The 12715-nt window shown below is 48.0% G+C and overlaps 13 non-coding genes across 13 annotated transcripts; 8 read left to right on the top strand and 5 right to left on the bottom strand.

Annotated features, from left to right (window-relative positions):
- The first annotated feature begins 60 nt into the window (after nucleotides 1-60).
- On the top strand, nucleotides 61-224 carry LOC135028881 (U1 spliceosomal RNA). Its single transcript, XR_010225107.1, has one exon. It is a non-coding gene; the product is annotated as a U1 spliceosomal RNA (small nuclear RNA).
- Nucleotides 225-376: 152 nt separating this feature from the next.
- Nucleotides 377-540, top strand: LOC135029127 (U1 spliceosomal RNA). Its single transcript, XR_010225310.1, has one exon. It is a non-coding gene; the product is annotated as a U1 spliceosomal RNA (small nuclear RNA).
- A 4977-nt stretch (nucleotides 541-5517) lies between these two features.
- On the bottom strand, nucleotides 5518-5633 carry LOC135029181 (U5 spliceosomal RNA). The gene has a single exon (XR_010225354.1). It is a non-coding gene; the product is annotated as a U5 spliceosomal RNA (small nuclear RNA).
- A 275-nt stretch (nucleotides 5634-5908) lies between these two features.
- LOC135029172 (U5 spliceosomal RNA) lies at nucleotides 5909-6024 on the bottom strand. The gene has a single exon (XR_010225345.1). It is a non-coding gene; the product is annotated as a U5 spliceosomal RNA (small nuclear RNA).
- A 274-nt stretch (nucleotides 6025-6298) lies between these two features.
- Nucleotides 6299-6414, bottom strand: LOC135029159 (U5 spliceosomal RNA). The gene has a single exon (XR_010225333.1). It is a non-coding gene; the product is annotated as a U5 spliceosomal RNA (small nuclear RNA).
- Nucleotides 6415-6700: 286 nt separating this feature from the next.
- On the bottom strand, nucleotides 6701-6816 carry LOC135029161 (U5 spliceosomal RNA). The gene has a single exon (XR_010225335.1). It is a non-coding gene; the product is annotated as a U5 spliceosomal RNA (small nuclear RNA).
- Nucleotides 6817-7086: 270 nt separating this feature from the next.
- On the bottom strand, nucleotides 7087-7202 carry LOC135029152 (U5 spliceosomal RNA). Its single transcript, XR_010225326.1, has one exon. It is a non-coding gene; the product is annotated as a U5 spliceosomal RNA (small nuclear RNA).
- Nucleotides 7203-7346: 144 nt separating this feature from the next.
- On the top strand, nucleotides 7347-7509 carry LOC135029028 (U1 spliceosomal RNA). The gene has a single exon (XR_010225243.1). It is a non-coding gene; the product is annotated as a U1 spliceosomal RNA (small nuclear RNA).
- A 671-nt stretch (nucleotides 7510-8180) lies between these two features.
- Nucleotides 8181-8344, top strand: LOC135028850 (U1 spliceosomal RNA). Its single transcript, XR_010225077.1, has one exon. It is a non-coding gene; the product is annotated as a U1 spliceosomal RNA (small nuclear RNA).
- Nucleotides 8345-8496: 152 nt separating this feature from the next.
- On the top strand, nucleotides 8497-8659 carry LOC135029094 (U1 spliceosomal RNA). Its single transcript, XR_010225286.1, has one exon. It is a non-coding gene; the product is annotated as a U1 spliceosomal RNA (small nuclear RNA).
- Nucleotides 8660-9330: 671 nt separating this feature from the next.
- Nucleotides 9331-9494, top strand: LOC135028805 (U1 spliceosomal RNA). Its single transcript, XR_010225033.1, has one exon. It is a non-coding gene; the product is annotated as a U1 spliceosomal RNA (small nuclear RNA).
- Nucleotides 9495-9646: 152 nt separating this feature from the next.
- Nucleotides 9647-9809, top strand: LOC135029112 (U1 spliceosomal RNA). Its single transcript, XR_010225299.1, has one exon. It is a non-coding gene; the product is annotated as a U1 spliceosomal RNA (small nuclear RNA).
- A 671-nt stretch (nucleotides 9810-10480) lies between these two features.
- LOC135028794 (U1 spliceosomal RNA) lies at nucleotides 10481-10644 on the top strand. The gene has a single exon (XR_010225023.1). It is a non-coding gene; the product is annotated as a U1 spliceosomal RNA (small nuclear RNA).
- The last annotated feature ends 2071 nt before the right edge of the window (nucleotides 10645-12715 follow it).

The raw sequence follows: 12715 nt of genomic DNA on the forward strand, positions 1-12715 counted from the left end.
TCTCCTTTACTTGACAGAGATGTGCCTGAGCAGTGGCCCTCCCCAGCCCTATCCCAAATCATACTTATTTTGCATAGGAGATACCATGGTCATGAAGATTGTTCTCCCAGGGTGAGGTTCATTCATTGCATTCTGGGTATGCTGACCCCTGTGATTTCCCCAAATGTGGGAAACTCGACTGCATTATTTGTGGTAGTGGGGGACTGTGTTTGTGCTTTCCTCTGGTCAGCTCTGGTAAAAGTCAGATTTCTTTGTCTCAGATTTTCCTCTAGCCTTGTTCTTCTTTCGAGAGTTCCCTTGTGCTGCCTCAGTTGGATCTCCTTCACTTGACAGGGGGGTATCCGAGCAGCGACCCTCCCCAGCTCAAGCCCAACTCCTACTTACCTGCCAAGTGAGATACTATGATCAGGAAGGTGCTTCTACCAGGGCAAGGCTCACCCATTGCACTCTGGGTGTGCTGCTCCTACGATTTCCCCAAATGTGGGACACTTGACTGCATAATTTGTGTTTCCTCTGGTCGGCTACTCGTATAATTCAGAACTCTTTGTCTCAGGTCTCTCTCCAGCCTAGTTTGCTGTCTGTTTCCACTTCTCTTTTCTTGAGCCCCTGCCTTCTATGCCCTTGTGCACTCTCCTGACTTCTCCTGTCTGCTTACTTTGTGCCTTCCAACGCACAATGCAAACTACAGGTAGTGCTGCAGGGCCAACACCCTTTTACTTGCCTTACAGAGCAGCTCTGGAGCTGTTACAGTGCCCAGCTGCTGCAAGAAATCAGCTTGAATGCTTCAGGGGCTGGGGCATAGCCAACATGAGCAGCAAGATGCAGCACTGGACTATTAGTAATGTACTGTTGTATGCTGAGCACCACAATGCAGCACAAGACAATGAGCAGTGATACTGAGCACTGATGAGGATACTACAGAGAACTGACACTGAGCAGGAGAGACACACTACTAGTATTACTGAGCAGCAATAAGTAACCACTGATACTGGGCACTGATATTGAGATTTCCACTGAGAGAACATAGCCACGTCCTCTCCGCTCTCTCTTCAATGCACGAGTAAAAATGGCGGCAACGCGCAGCTCTTTATATGGAATCCGAATCTCGCGAGAATCCGACAGCGGGATGATGACATTTTCCCTTGTTCAGGTTTTCCGAGTCAGGCGGGAACAACCGAGCCTGCCTCGGACCAGTGTAAACCACGTGGAGTTCGTCGGGAATTCGGTTCTCGGAGAACCGAACCCGCTCCTCTATATATACTATATTACTATGTTACTGTAGTATACAGAACACCACAATGCAATGAGCAGTGATAGTGAGCACTGATGAGGATACTAGAACTGACACTGAGCAGCAAGATGCAGCACTGGACTATTAGTAATGTACTGTAGTATGCTGAGCACCACAATGCAGCACAAGACAATGAGCAGTGATACTGAGCACTGATGAGGATACTACTGAGAACTGACACTGAGCAGGAGAGACACACTACTAGTATTACTGAGCAGCAATAAGTAACCACTGATACTGAGCACTGATATTGAGATTTCCACTGAGAGAACATAGCCACGTCCTCTCCGCTCTCTCTTCAATGCACGAGTAAAAATGGCAGCAACGCGCAGCTCTTTATATGTTACAGTGCCCAGCTGCTGCAAGAAATCAGCTTGAATGCTTCAGGGGATGGGGCATGGCCAACATGAGCCCCACACCAAAGGAGGGTGGGGGTGTTTAATGCAAACTAGGGGTCATCCAAGCACTGCAAAAGGCCGCCATGCCCTGCATGCCCCTTTTCTCTATGGAATCCGAATCAGCATGAATGCTTCAGGGGATGGGGCATGGCCAACATGAGCCCCACACCAAAGGAGGGTGGGGGTGTTTAATGCGAACTAGGGGTCATCCAAGCACTGCAAAAGGCCGCCATGCCCTGCATGCCCCTTTTCTCTTTTTATATGCAGATGAGGGTTCCAGCCAACTTTGGCCCACTGCTTGGATGACATCACCGTATGCAAATCCTTCTGCTGCAGACCTTCCCCCAGGAATGCTTGTACTAGTTGTTGGATATGGTTTGATATTTGATGGTGCTTCAGTATTAGGCAGCCTTCCGCCCTCCCATGTTCATCTGAAAAGATGTGGTCTCCCTGCAGTTGTTGTCCCCAGACGAGAGTTCCCTTGTGCTTCCTCAGTTGAATCTCCTTAACTTGACGGGGGAGGGGCTGCCCGAGCTGCCACCCTCCCCAGCCCTATCCCAACTCATACTTATTTTACATATTAGATCTCTTGATCATGAAGATTGTTCTCACAGGGTGAGGTTCATCCATTATATTTTAAAATAGGAAGGTACAAATTACATATTTGAATTGCATCTATGTGCTGGATTCAAATGTCCCCCCCCCCTTCCTTTCTCAATTGTGCCCGTCAGCAGCTATTCTAAGGTTGCTGCCAATGGGTGTGACACATTCATTTCTTCTGTGGGGTACACTGGACTCCACAAGGATTCACATTGGGGTGTAGAGTAGGATCTTGATCTGAGGCACCAACCGGCTCAAAGCTTTTGACTGTTCCCAAGAAGCTCAGTGCATTCTCCTCTATAACCCCGCTTCCATGAACAGGGAGCTCAGTTTGTAGTTGGTGCCTTCAGTAGCAGGCCAATTAACAGGGGCCTGCCTCAGGCAGCCTATTCTTAGCTATTAATTTTGACAAGAAAAGAAGAACTTGTTTTATGAGAATCTACAAGGGCTGCAGCAGGCTAGGTCTAATAGACATCTTTACTGCAGCTTCATCACTCCCAGCGGCGCTGTATACTCCCATGCCCTGGTTGTTGGGTCACTGCAGCGGAGGCTCCGGTTTCATCCTAAGGTCAGTCACACACACACCACCCTTCCGGATCACGAGGCCGCTGATGAAGGGGAGCGAGGCCGTAGGGGGTGGGCCGTGTGCGCACTGCGGTGGACACTGATTACTGGGCAGCCGCTCCACTAGCCACCAGGTACAGTTAAGGAGCACAGGTCTGGGGGTTTTTCTCCTATATTAACCCAATTTTGTACTGCCCGCAGCGCATTGTGATAGGTAATAGGGCCTGATTCAGGTTGGATTGCAATCACAATAAGCGATCCAACTGCAAAAATTGCTAAGAGCATACGCATGTGCCTGCATTTTCTGCGGCACCCCGCAGAGAATGTGATCGCCTCTGCCTGTCAATCGGGGCGGGGAAGGGGGGGAGAGGTGGGTCAGCAACACTCCATTTCCAAGTCAGGGATGGAGCGGTGCGGGGGCAAGGCTTCAAAATGGGGTCTGCAACGGAGGAGACACAGGGGGCGTGGTCACAGCGGCTGTATGACATCACATTCAGCCGCTGTGATCACAAAAATGGTGGCGGCTTCCTGCGCGCACATACAGTCTGCACCAGCAGGAGCCTACACCATTTTTTATGATCACGCTGAACTGCAGTGCGACTGCAATTACAGCATGGTCAAGAAGGGAGGCGTCATGCTGGGTGGCCATGCCCTGTCACTATGCAGGAGCCAGCACCGCTCACACACTAGTCCCCGGGTGCAGCCCCCAACCCCCGGGACACCCGGAGCAACAAAATGTAGATTCAGGCCACCAGGCCACGCCCCTACCTATGAAACCATGCCTCCTTTTTACCATTGCGCTGCTTATCTGCACGCACTGCATTACAATCTCCCTCGCCACCTCTCTGGGTGTCACCAGTGATAGTGACACCTCTGCCATGCTTGTAGCAGCTGGTCCTAAGATCTACGCCTCACACCCTGAGTGTTTGCCCTTGTGACTTGTTGATCATCATAGCGAAGCAGATGCTTACAGAAAACTGCAGGGGCTTAGATTGAAAATAAAAAAAATGATGGGTATAAGGTAGAGAGGAGCGGGTTCGGTTCTCTGAGAACCGAATTCCCCACGAACTCCACGTGGTTTACACTGGTCCGAGGCAGGCTCGGTTGTTCCCGCCTGACTCGGAAAACCTGAACAAGGGAAAATGTCATCATCCCGCTGTCGGATTCTTGCGAGATTCGGATTCCATAGAGAAAAGGGGCATGCAGGGCATGGCGGCCTTTTGCAGTGCTTGGATGACCCCTTGTTCGCATTAAACACCCCCACCCTCCTTTGGTGTGGGGCTCATGTTGGCCATGCCCCATCCCCTGAAGCATTCAAGCTGATTTCTTGCAGCAGCTGGGCACTGTAACAGCTCCAGAGCTGCTCTGTAAGGCAAGTAAAAGGGTGTGGGCCCTGCAGCACCACCTGTAGTTCGCATTGTGCGTTGGAAGGCACAAAGTAAGCAGACGGGAGGAGAAGTCAGGATAGTACACAAGGGCATCCTTTTCTCTTAGTCCGTAGAGGATGCTGGGGTCACATTAAGAACCATGGGGTATAGACGGGATCCGCAAGAGACATGGGCACTTTAAGACTTTCAAAGGGTGTGAACTGGCTCCTCCCTCTATGCCCCTCCTCCAGACTCCAGTTATAGGAACTGTGCCCAGGGAGACGGACATTTCGAGGAAAGGATTTATAGTTAAACTAAGGTGAGCATCTTACCAGCTCACACCTTAAGCATGCCGCAGAACGTGGCATTCAACAGAACACAAGCCAACGGCATGAACAATTGCAGCAAAAAGCTGACCAGAACCGTAACACAACATGTGTATAACCACAAGTAATAACTGCAGACACAGTATGGACTGGGACGGGTGCCCAGCATCCTCTACGTACTAAGAGAAAAGGATTTACCGGTAGGTATTAAAATCCTATTTTCTCATACGACCTAGAGGATGCTGGGGTCACATTAAGAACCATGGGGTTATACCAAAGCTCTTGAACGGGTGGGAGAGTGCGTACGACTCTGCAGCACCGAATGACCCAACTTGAGGTTATCATCAGCCAAGGTATCAAACTTGTAAAACTTAGCAAAAGTGTTTACTAAATAGCTGCTCGGCAAAGTTGCAATGCCGAGACTCCCCGACCAGCTGCCCAGGATGAACCCACCTTTCTAGTAGAATGGGTCTTCACCTAATTCAGTAACGGCAATCCTGCCGTGGAATGAGCATGCTGAATCTTACCACAGATCCAGCGCATAATGGTCTGCATGGAAGCAGGACACCCAATCATGTTGGGAGCATACAGGACAAACAGAGCCTCTGTTTTCCTAATCTGAACCGTTCTGGTGACATAAATTTTCAAAGTTCTGACCACAGCCAGAGACTTTGACTCAACGAAGGTGTCAGTGGCCAAAGGCACCATGTGGAAAGATGAACCACCTTCGGCAGAAATTGTTGACGTGTCCTCAATTCTGCTCTATCTTCATGAAAGATCAAATAAAGGCTCTTGTGATACTGCATGGTTTGTACTGTTTTCCATGTGCTCCCAGATCTTTCAAGCAAGTAGCATGGTCAAGAAAGTTCTGTTTGAAAAGAAACAAACATTTACTGTCATTGTTATGCAAATAAACTTACATTAAAGCTAACAAGAAAGCACACTCGTTCTGTCTTTAAACTGATAAAAGAAACCCCAATAATATGGGGCATGCAAAAATTGAGATAAAACTCAGTTTTGCTCCTCTCCACAGAAATCTTTAATAAAAGGCGAAATATTTGTTAGTTCTGAAGAGAAACCAGAGCATGACCAAGATTCCACCTGTCGCCTGAGTGCCATGCCAGCAGTTCTCATTCAGCTCAAAGTGAGCACCCAATTTGAATGAAAGAAAGCAGATTTCTCACCAGGCTTCCCCTTGCTATAAACATGGTTTGTACTCTTTTCCATGTGCTCCCAGATCTTTCAAACAATTAGTGTGGTCAAGAAAGTTCTGTTTGAAAAGAAACAAACATTTACTGTAATTTCTATGCAAATGAGCTTACATTAAAGCACACTCGTTCTATCTTTAAACCAATAAAATAAAACCCCAATAAGATGGGGCATGCAAAAATTGAGATAAAACTCAGTTTTGCTCCTCTCCACGGAAATCTTTAGTAAAAGGCGAAAAATTTGTTCGTTCTGAAGAGAAACCACAGCATGACCAAGATTCTACCTGTCGCCTGAGTGCCATGCCAGCAGTCCTCATTCAGCTCAAAGTGAGCACCCAATTTGAAAGAAAGAAAGCAGATTTCTCACCAGGCTTCCCCTTGCTATAAACATGGTTTGTACTCTTTTCCATGTGCTCCCAGATCTTTCAAGCAATTAGTATAGTCAAGAAAGTTCTGTTTGAAAAGAAACAAACATTTACTGTCATTTCTACGCAAATGAGCTTACATTAAAGCACACTCGTTCTATCTTTAAACTGATAAAAGAAACCCCAATAAGACGGGGCATGCAAAAATTGAGATAAAACTCAGTTTTGCTCCTCTCCACGGAAATCTTTAGTAAAAGGCGAAAGATTTGTTCGTTCTGAAGAGAAACCAGAGCATGACCAAGATTCCACCTGTCGCCTGAGTGCCATGCCAGCAGTCCTCATTCAGCTCAAAGTGAGCACCCAATTTGAAAGAAAGAAAGCAGATTTCTCACCAGGCTTCCCCTTGCTATAAGCATGGTTTGTACTCTTTTCCATGTGCTCCCAGATCTTTCAAGCAATTAGTATGGTCAAGAAAGTTCTGCTTGAAAAGAAACAGACATTTATTGTCATTGTTATGCAAATATACTTACATTAAAGCTAACAAGAAAGCACACTCGTTCTGTCTTTAATCCGATAAAAGAAACCCCAATAATATGGGACATGCAAAAATTGAGATAAAACTCAGTTTTGCTCCTCTCCACGGAAATCTTTAGTAAAAGGCGAAAGATTTGTTCGTTCTGAAGAGAAACCAGAGCATGACCAAGATTCCACCTGTCGCCTGAGTGCCGTGCCAGCAGTCCTCATTCAGATCAAAGTGAGCGCCCAATTTGAAAGAAAGCAGATTTCTCACCTGTCTTCTCCTTGCTATAAGCATGGTTTGTACTGTATTCCATGTGCTCCCAGATCTTTCAAGCAAGTAGCATGGTCAAGAAAGTTCTGTTTGAAAAGAAACAAACATTTACTGTCATTTCTATGCAAATGAGCTTACATTAAAGCACACTCATTCTATCTTTAAACCGATAAAAGAAACCCCAAAAAGATGGGGCATGCAAAAATTGAGATAAAACTCGGTTTTGCTCCTCTCCACGGAAATCTTTAGTAAAAGGCGAAAGATTTGTTCGTTCTGAAGAGAAACCAGAGCATGACCAAGATTTTTATCTGAAAATATGTGTTCTCCCTGCAGTTGTTGTCCCCAGATGAGAGTTCCCTTGTGCTGCCTCAGTTGAATCTCCTTTACTTGACAGGGGGATGCTCGAGCAGCGACCCTCCCCAGCTCTAGCCCAACTCCTACTTACCTGCCAGGTGAGATACTATGATCATGAAGGTGCTTCTCCCAGGGCAAGGCTCACCCATTGCACTCTGGGTGTGCTGCTTCTGCGATTTCCCCAAATGTGGGAAACTTGACTGCATAATTTGTGTTTCCCCTGGTCGGCTCTCGTATAATTCAGATCTCTTTGTCTCAGGTCTCTCTCCAGCCTAGTTTGCTGTCTGTTTCTACTTCTCTTTTCTTGAGCCGCTCCCTTCTATGCCCTTGCGCACTATCCTGACTTCTCCCGTCTGCTTACTTTGTGCCTTCCAACGCACAATGCAAACTACAGGTAGTGCTGCAGGACCCACACCCTTTTACTTGCCTTACAGAGCGTCTCTGGAGCAGTTACAGTGCCCAGCTGCTGCAAGAAATCAGCTTGAATGCTTCAGGGGCTGGGGAATAGCCAACATGAGCCCCACACCGAAGGAGGGTGGAGGTGTGTAATGCGAACTAGGGGTCATCCAAGCGCCGCAAAAGGCCGCCATGCCCTGCACGCCCCTTGTCTCTTTTCATATGCAGACGAGGGTTGAAGCCAACTTTGACCCACTGTTTGGATGACATCACCATATGCAAATCCATCTGCTGCAGGCCTTCCCCCAGGAATGCTTGCACTAGTTGTTGCATTTGGTTTGTTGTTTGGGGGTGCTTCAGTATTAGGCAGCCTTCTGCCCTCCCATGTTCATCTGAAAATATATGTTCTCCCTGCAGTTGTTGTCCCCAGATGAGAGTTCCCTTGTGCTGCCTCAGTTGAATCTCCTTTACTTGACAGAGATGTGCCTGAGCAGCGGCCCTCCCCAGCCCTATCCCAAATCATACTTATTTTGCATAGGCGATACCATGGTCATGAAGATTGTTCTCCCAGGGTGAGGTTCATTCATTGCATTCTGGGTATGCTGACCCCTGTGATTTCCCCAAATGTGGGAAACTCGACTGCATTATTTGTGGTAGTGGGGGACTGTGTTTGTGCTTTCCTCTGGTCAGCTCTGGTAAAAATCAGATTTCTTTATCTCAGATCTTCCTCTAGCCTTGTTCTTCTTTCGAGAGTTCCCTTGTGCTGCCTCAGTTGGATCTCTTTCACTTGACAGGGGGGTGCCCGAGCAGCGACCCTCCCCAGCTCTAGCCCAACTCCTACTTACCTGCCAGGTGAGATACTATGATCATGAAGGTGCTTCTCCCAGGGCAAGGCTCACCCATTGCACTCTGGTTGTGCTGCCCCTGTGATTTCCCCAAATGTGGGAAACTTGACTGCATAATTTGTGTTTCCCTTGGTCGGCTCTCGTATAATTCAGATCTCTTTGTCTCAGGTCTATCTCCAGCCTAGTTTGCTGTCTGTTTCCACTTCTCTTTTCTTGAGCCGCTCCCTTCTATGCCCTTGCGCACTATCCTGACTTCTCCCGTCTGCTTACTTCGTGCCTTCCAACGCACAATGCAAACTACAGGTAGTGCTGCAGGGCCCACACCCTTTTACTTGCCTTACAGAGCAGCTCTGGAGCAGTTACAGTGCCCAGCTGCTGCAAGAAATCAGCTTGAATGCTTCAGGGGCTGGGGCATAGCCAACATGAGCCCCACACCGAAGGAGGGTGGAGGTGTGTAATGCTAACTAGGGGTCATCCAAGCGCCGCAAAAGGCCGCCATGCCCTGCACGCCCCTTTTCTCTTTTCATATGCAGACGAGGGTTGAAGCCAACTTTGACCCACTGCTTGGATGGCATCACCATATGCAAATCCATCTGCTGCAGGCCTTCCCCCAGGAATGCTTGCACTAGTTGTAGCATTTGGTTTGTTGTTTGGGGGTGCTTCAGTATTAGGCAGCCTTCTGCCCTCCCATGTTCATCTGAAAATATGTGTTCTCCCTGCAGTTGTTGTCCCCAGATGAGAGTTCCCTTGTGCTGCCTCAGTTGAATCTCCTTTACTTGACAGAGATGTGCCTGAGCAGCGGCCCTCCCCAGCCCTATCCCAAATCATACTTATTTTGCATAGGAGAGACCATGGTCTTGAAGATTGTTCTCCCAGGGTGAGGTTCATTCATTGCATTCTGGGTATGCTGACCCCTGTGATTTCCCCAAATGTGGGAAACTCAACTGCATTATTTGTGGTAGTGGGGGACTGTGTTTGTGCTTTCCTCTGGTCAGCTCTGGTAAAAGTCAGATTTCTTTGTTTCAGTTCTTCCTCTAGCCTTGTTCTTCTTTCGAGAGTTCCCTTGTGCTGCCTCAGTTGGATCTCCTTCACTTGACAGGGGGGTGCCCGAGCAGCGACCCTCCCCAGCTCTAGCCCAACTTCTACTTACCTGCCAGGTGAGATACTATAATCATGAAGGTGCTTCTCCCAGGGCAAGGCTCACCCATTGCACTCTGGATTTGCTGCCCCTGCGATTTCCCCAAATGTGGGAAACTTGACTGCATAATTTGTGTTTCCCCTGGTCGGCTCTCGTATAATTCAGATCTCTTTGTCTCAGGTCTCTCTCCAGCCTAGTTTGCTGTCTGTTTCCACTTCTCTTTTCTTAAGCCGCTCCATTCTATGGCCTTGCGCACTATCCTTACTTCTCCCGTCTGCTTACTTTGTGCCTTCCAATGCACAATGCAAACTACAGGTAGTGCTGCAGGGCCCACACCCTTTTACTTGCTTTACAGAGCAGCTCTGGAGCTGTTACAGTGCCCAGCTGCTGCAAGAAATCAGCTTGAATGCTTCAGGGGCTGGGGCATAGCCAACATGAGCCCCACACCGAAGGAGGGTGGAGGTGTTTAATGCGAACTAGGGGTCATCCAAGCGCCGCAAAAGGCAGCCATGCCCTGCACACCCCTTTTTTGTTTTCATATGCAGACGAGGGTTGAATCCAACTTTGACCCACTGCTTGGATGACATCACCATATGCAAATCCGTCTGCTGCAGGCCTTCCCCCAGGAATGCTTGCACTAGTAGTTGCATTTGGTTTGTTGTTTGGGGGTGCTTCAGTATTAGGCAGCCTTCTGCCCTCCCATGTTCATCTGAAAATATGTGTTCTCCCTGCAGTTGTTGTCCCCAGATGAGAGTTCCCTTGTGCTGCCTCAGTTGAATCTCCTTTACTTGACAGAGATGTGCCTGAGCAGCGGCCCTCCCCAGCCCTATCCCAAATCATACTTATTTTGCATAGGAGATACCATGGTCATGAAGATTGTTCTCCCAGGGTGAGGTTCATTCATTGCACTCTGGGTATGCTGACCCCTGTGATTTCCCCAAATGTGGGAAACTCGACTGCATTATTTGTGGTAGTGGGGGACTGTGTTTGTGCTTTCCTCTGGTCAGCTCTGGTAAAAGTCAGATTTCTTTGTCTCAGATCTTCCTCTAGCCTTGTTCTTCTTTCGAGAGTTCCCTTGTGCTGCCTCAGTTGGATCTCCTTCACTTGACAGGGGGTGCCCGAGCAGCAATCCTCCACAGCTCTAGCCCAACTCCTACTTACCTGCCAGGTGAGATACTATGATCTTCACTGTTAGGGCAATCAGGATGTGGAATTCCCTGCCAGGGAAGGTGGTAATGGTGGACTCTGTAATTGGATTTAAAAAAGGAATGGATACATTTCTGAATGAAAAAGCTATCCAAGGTTATAATACTTAAAATATCAACATGGTTAATCCGGGGGTAACATGAGTTATAGTAGCTAACTAGTCATAAAACATTATTCAGCAAGTATGTAGAATCATCACAACTTAAAACAGGTTGAACACGATGGGCAATTTGCCTCTATTCAACCTCAAAAACTATGTTACCATATGTTACTATATTACTATGTTACTGTAGTATACAGAACACCACAATGTAATGAGCAGTGATAGTGAGCACTGATGAGGATACTAGAACTGACACTGAGCAGCAAGATGCAGCACTGGACTATTAGTAATGTACTGTAGTATGCTGAGCACCACAATGCAGCACAAGACAATGAGCAGTGATACTGAGCACTGATGAGGATACTACTGAGAACTGACACTGAGCAGGAGAGACACACTACTAGTATTACTGAGCAGCAATAAGTAACCACTGATACTGAGCACTGATATTGAGATTTCCACTGAGAGAACATAGCCACGTCCTCTCCGCTCTCTCTTCAATGCACGAGTAAAAATGGCGGCAACGCGCAGCTCTTTATATGGAATCCGAATCTCGCGAGAATCCGACAGCGGGATGATGACATTTTCCCTTGTTCAGGTTTTCCGAGTCAGGCGGGAACAACCGAGCCTGCCTCGGACCAGTGTAAACCACGTGGAGTTCGTCGGGAATTCGGTTCTCGGAGAACCGAACCCGCTCCTCTATATATACTATATTACTATGTTACTGTAGTATACAGAACACCACAATGCAATGAGCAGTGATAGTGAGCACTGATGAGGATACTAGAACTGACACTGAGCAGCAAGATGCAGCACTGGACTATTAGTAATGTACTGTAGTATGCTGAGCACCACAATGCAGCACAAGACAATGAGCAGTGATACTGAGCACTGATGAGGATACTACTGAGAACTGACACTGAGCAGGAGAGACACACTACTAGTATTACTGAGCAGCAATAAGTAACCACTGATACTGAGCACTGATATTGAGATTTCCACTGAGAGAACATAGCCACGTCCTCTCCGCTCTCTCTTCAATGCACGAGTAAAAATGGCAGCAACGCGCAGCTCTTTATATGGAATCCGAATCTCACGAGAATCAGACAGCGGGATGATGACATTTTCCCTTGTTCAGGTTTTCCGAGTCAGGCAGGAACAACCGAGCCTGCCTCGGACCAATGTAAACCACGTGGAGTTCGTGGGGAATTCGGTTCTCGGAGAACCGAACCCGCTCCTCTCTACCTTATACCCATCAATTGTTTTTATTTTCAATCTAAGCCCCTGCAGTTTTCTGTAAGCATCTGCTTCGCTATGATGATCAACAAGTCACAAGGGCAAACACTCAGGGCTTGAGGCGTAGATCTTAGGACCAGCTGCTACAAGCATGGCAGAGGTGTCACTATCACTGGTGACACCCAGAGAGGTGGCGAGGGAGATTGTAATGCAGTGCGCGCAGATAAACAGCGCAATGGTAAAAAGGAGGCATGGTTTCATAGGTAGGGGCGTGGCCTGGTGGCCTGAATCTACATTTTGTTGCTCCGGGTGTCCCGGGGGTTGGGGGCTGCACCCGGGGACTAGTGTGTGAGCGGTGCTGGCTCCTGCACAGTGACAGGGCATGGCCACCCAGCATGACGCCTCCCTTCTTGACCATGCTGTAATTGCAGTCGCACTGCAGTTCAGCGTGATCATAAAAAATGGTGTAGGCTCCTGCTGGTGCAGACTGTAGAGAAAAGCTGCTGTGACCACGCCCCCTGTGTCTCC

This window comes from Pseudophryne corroboree, unplaced genomic scaffold, assembly GCF_028390025.1.
Source record: "Pseudophryne corroboree isolate aPseCor3 unplaced genomic scaffold, aPseCor3.hap2 scaffold_481, whole genome shotgun sequence".
NCBI lineage: Eukaryota > Metazoa > Chordata > Amphibia > Anura > Myobatrachidae > Pseudophryne > Pseudophryne corroboree.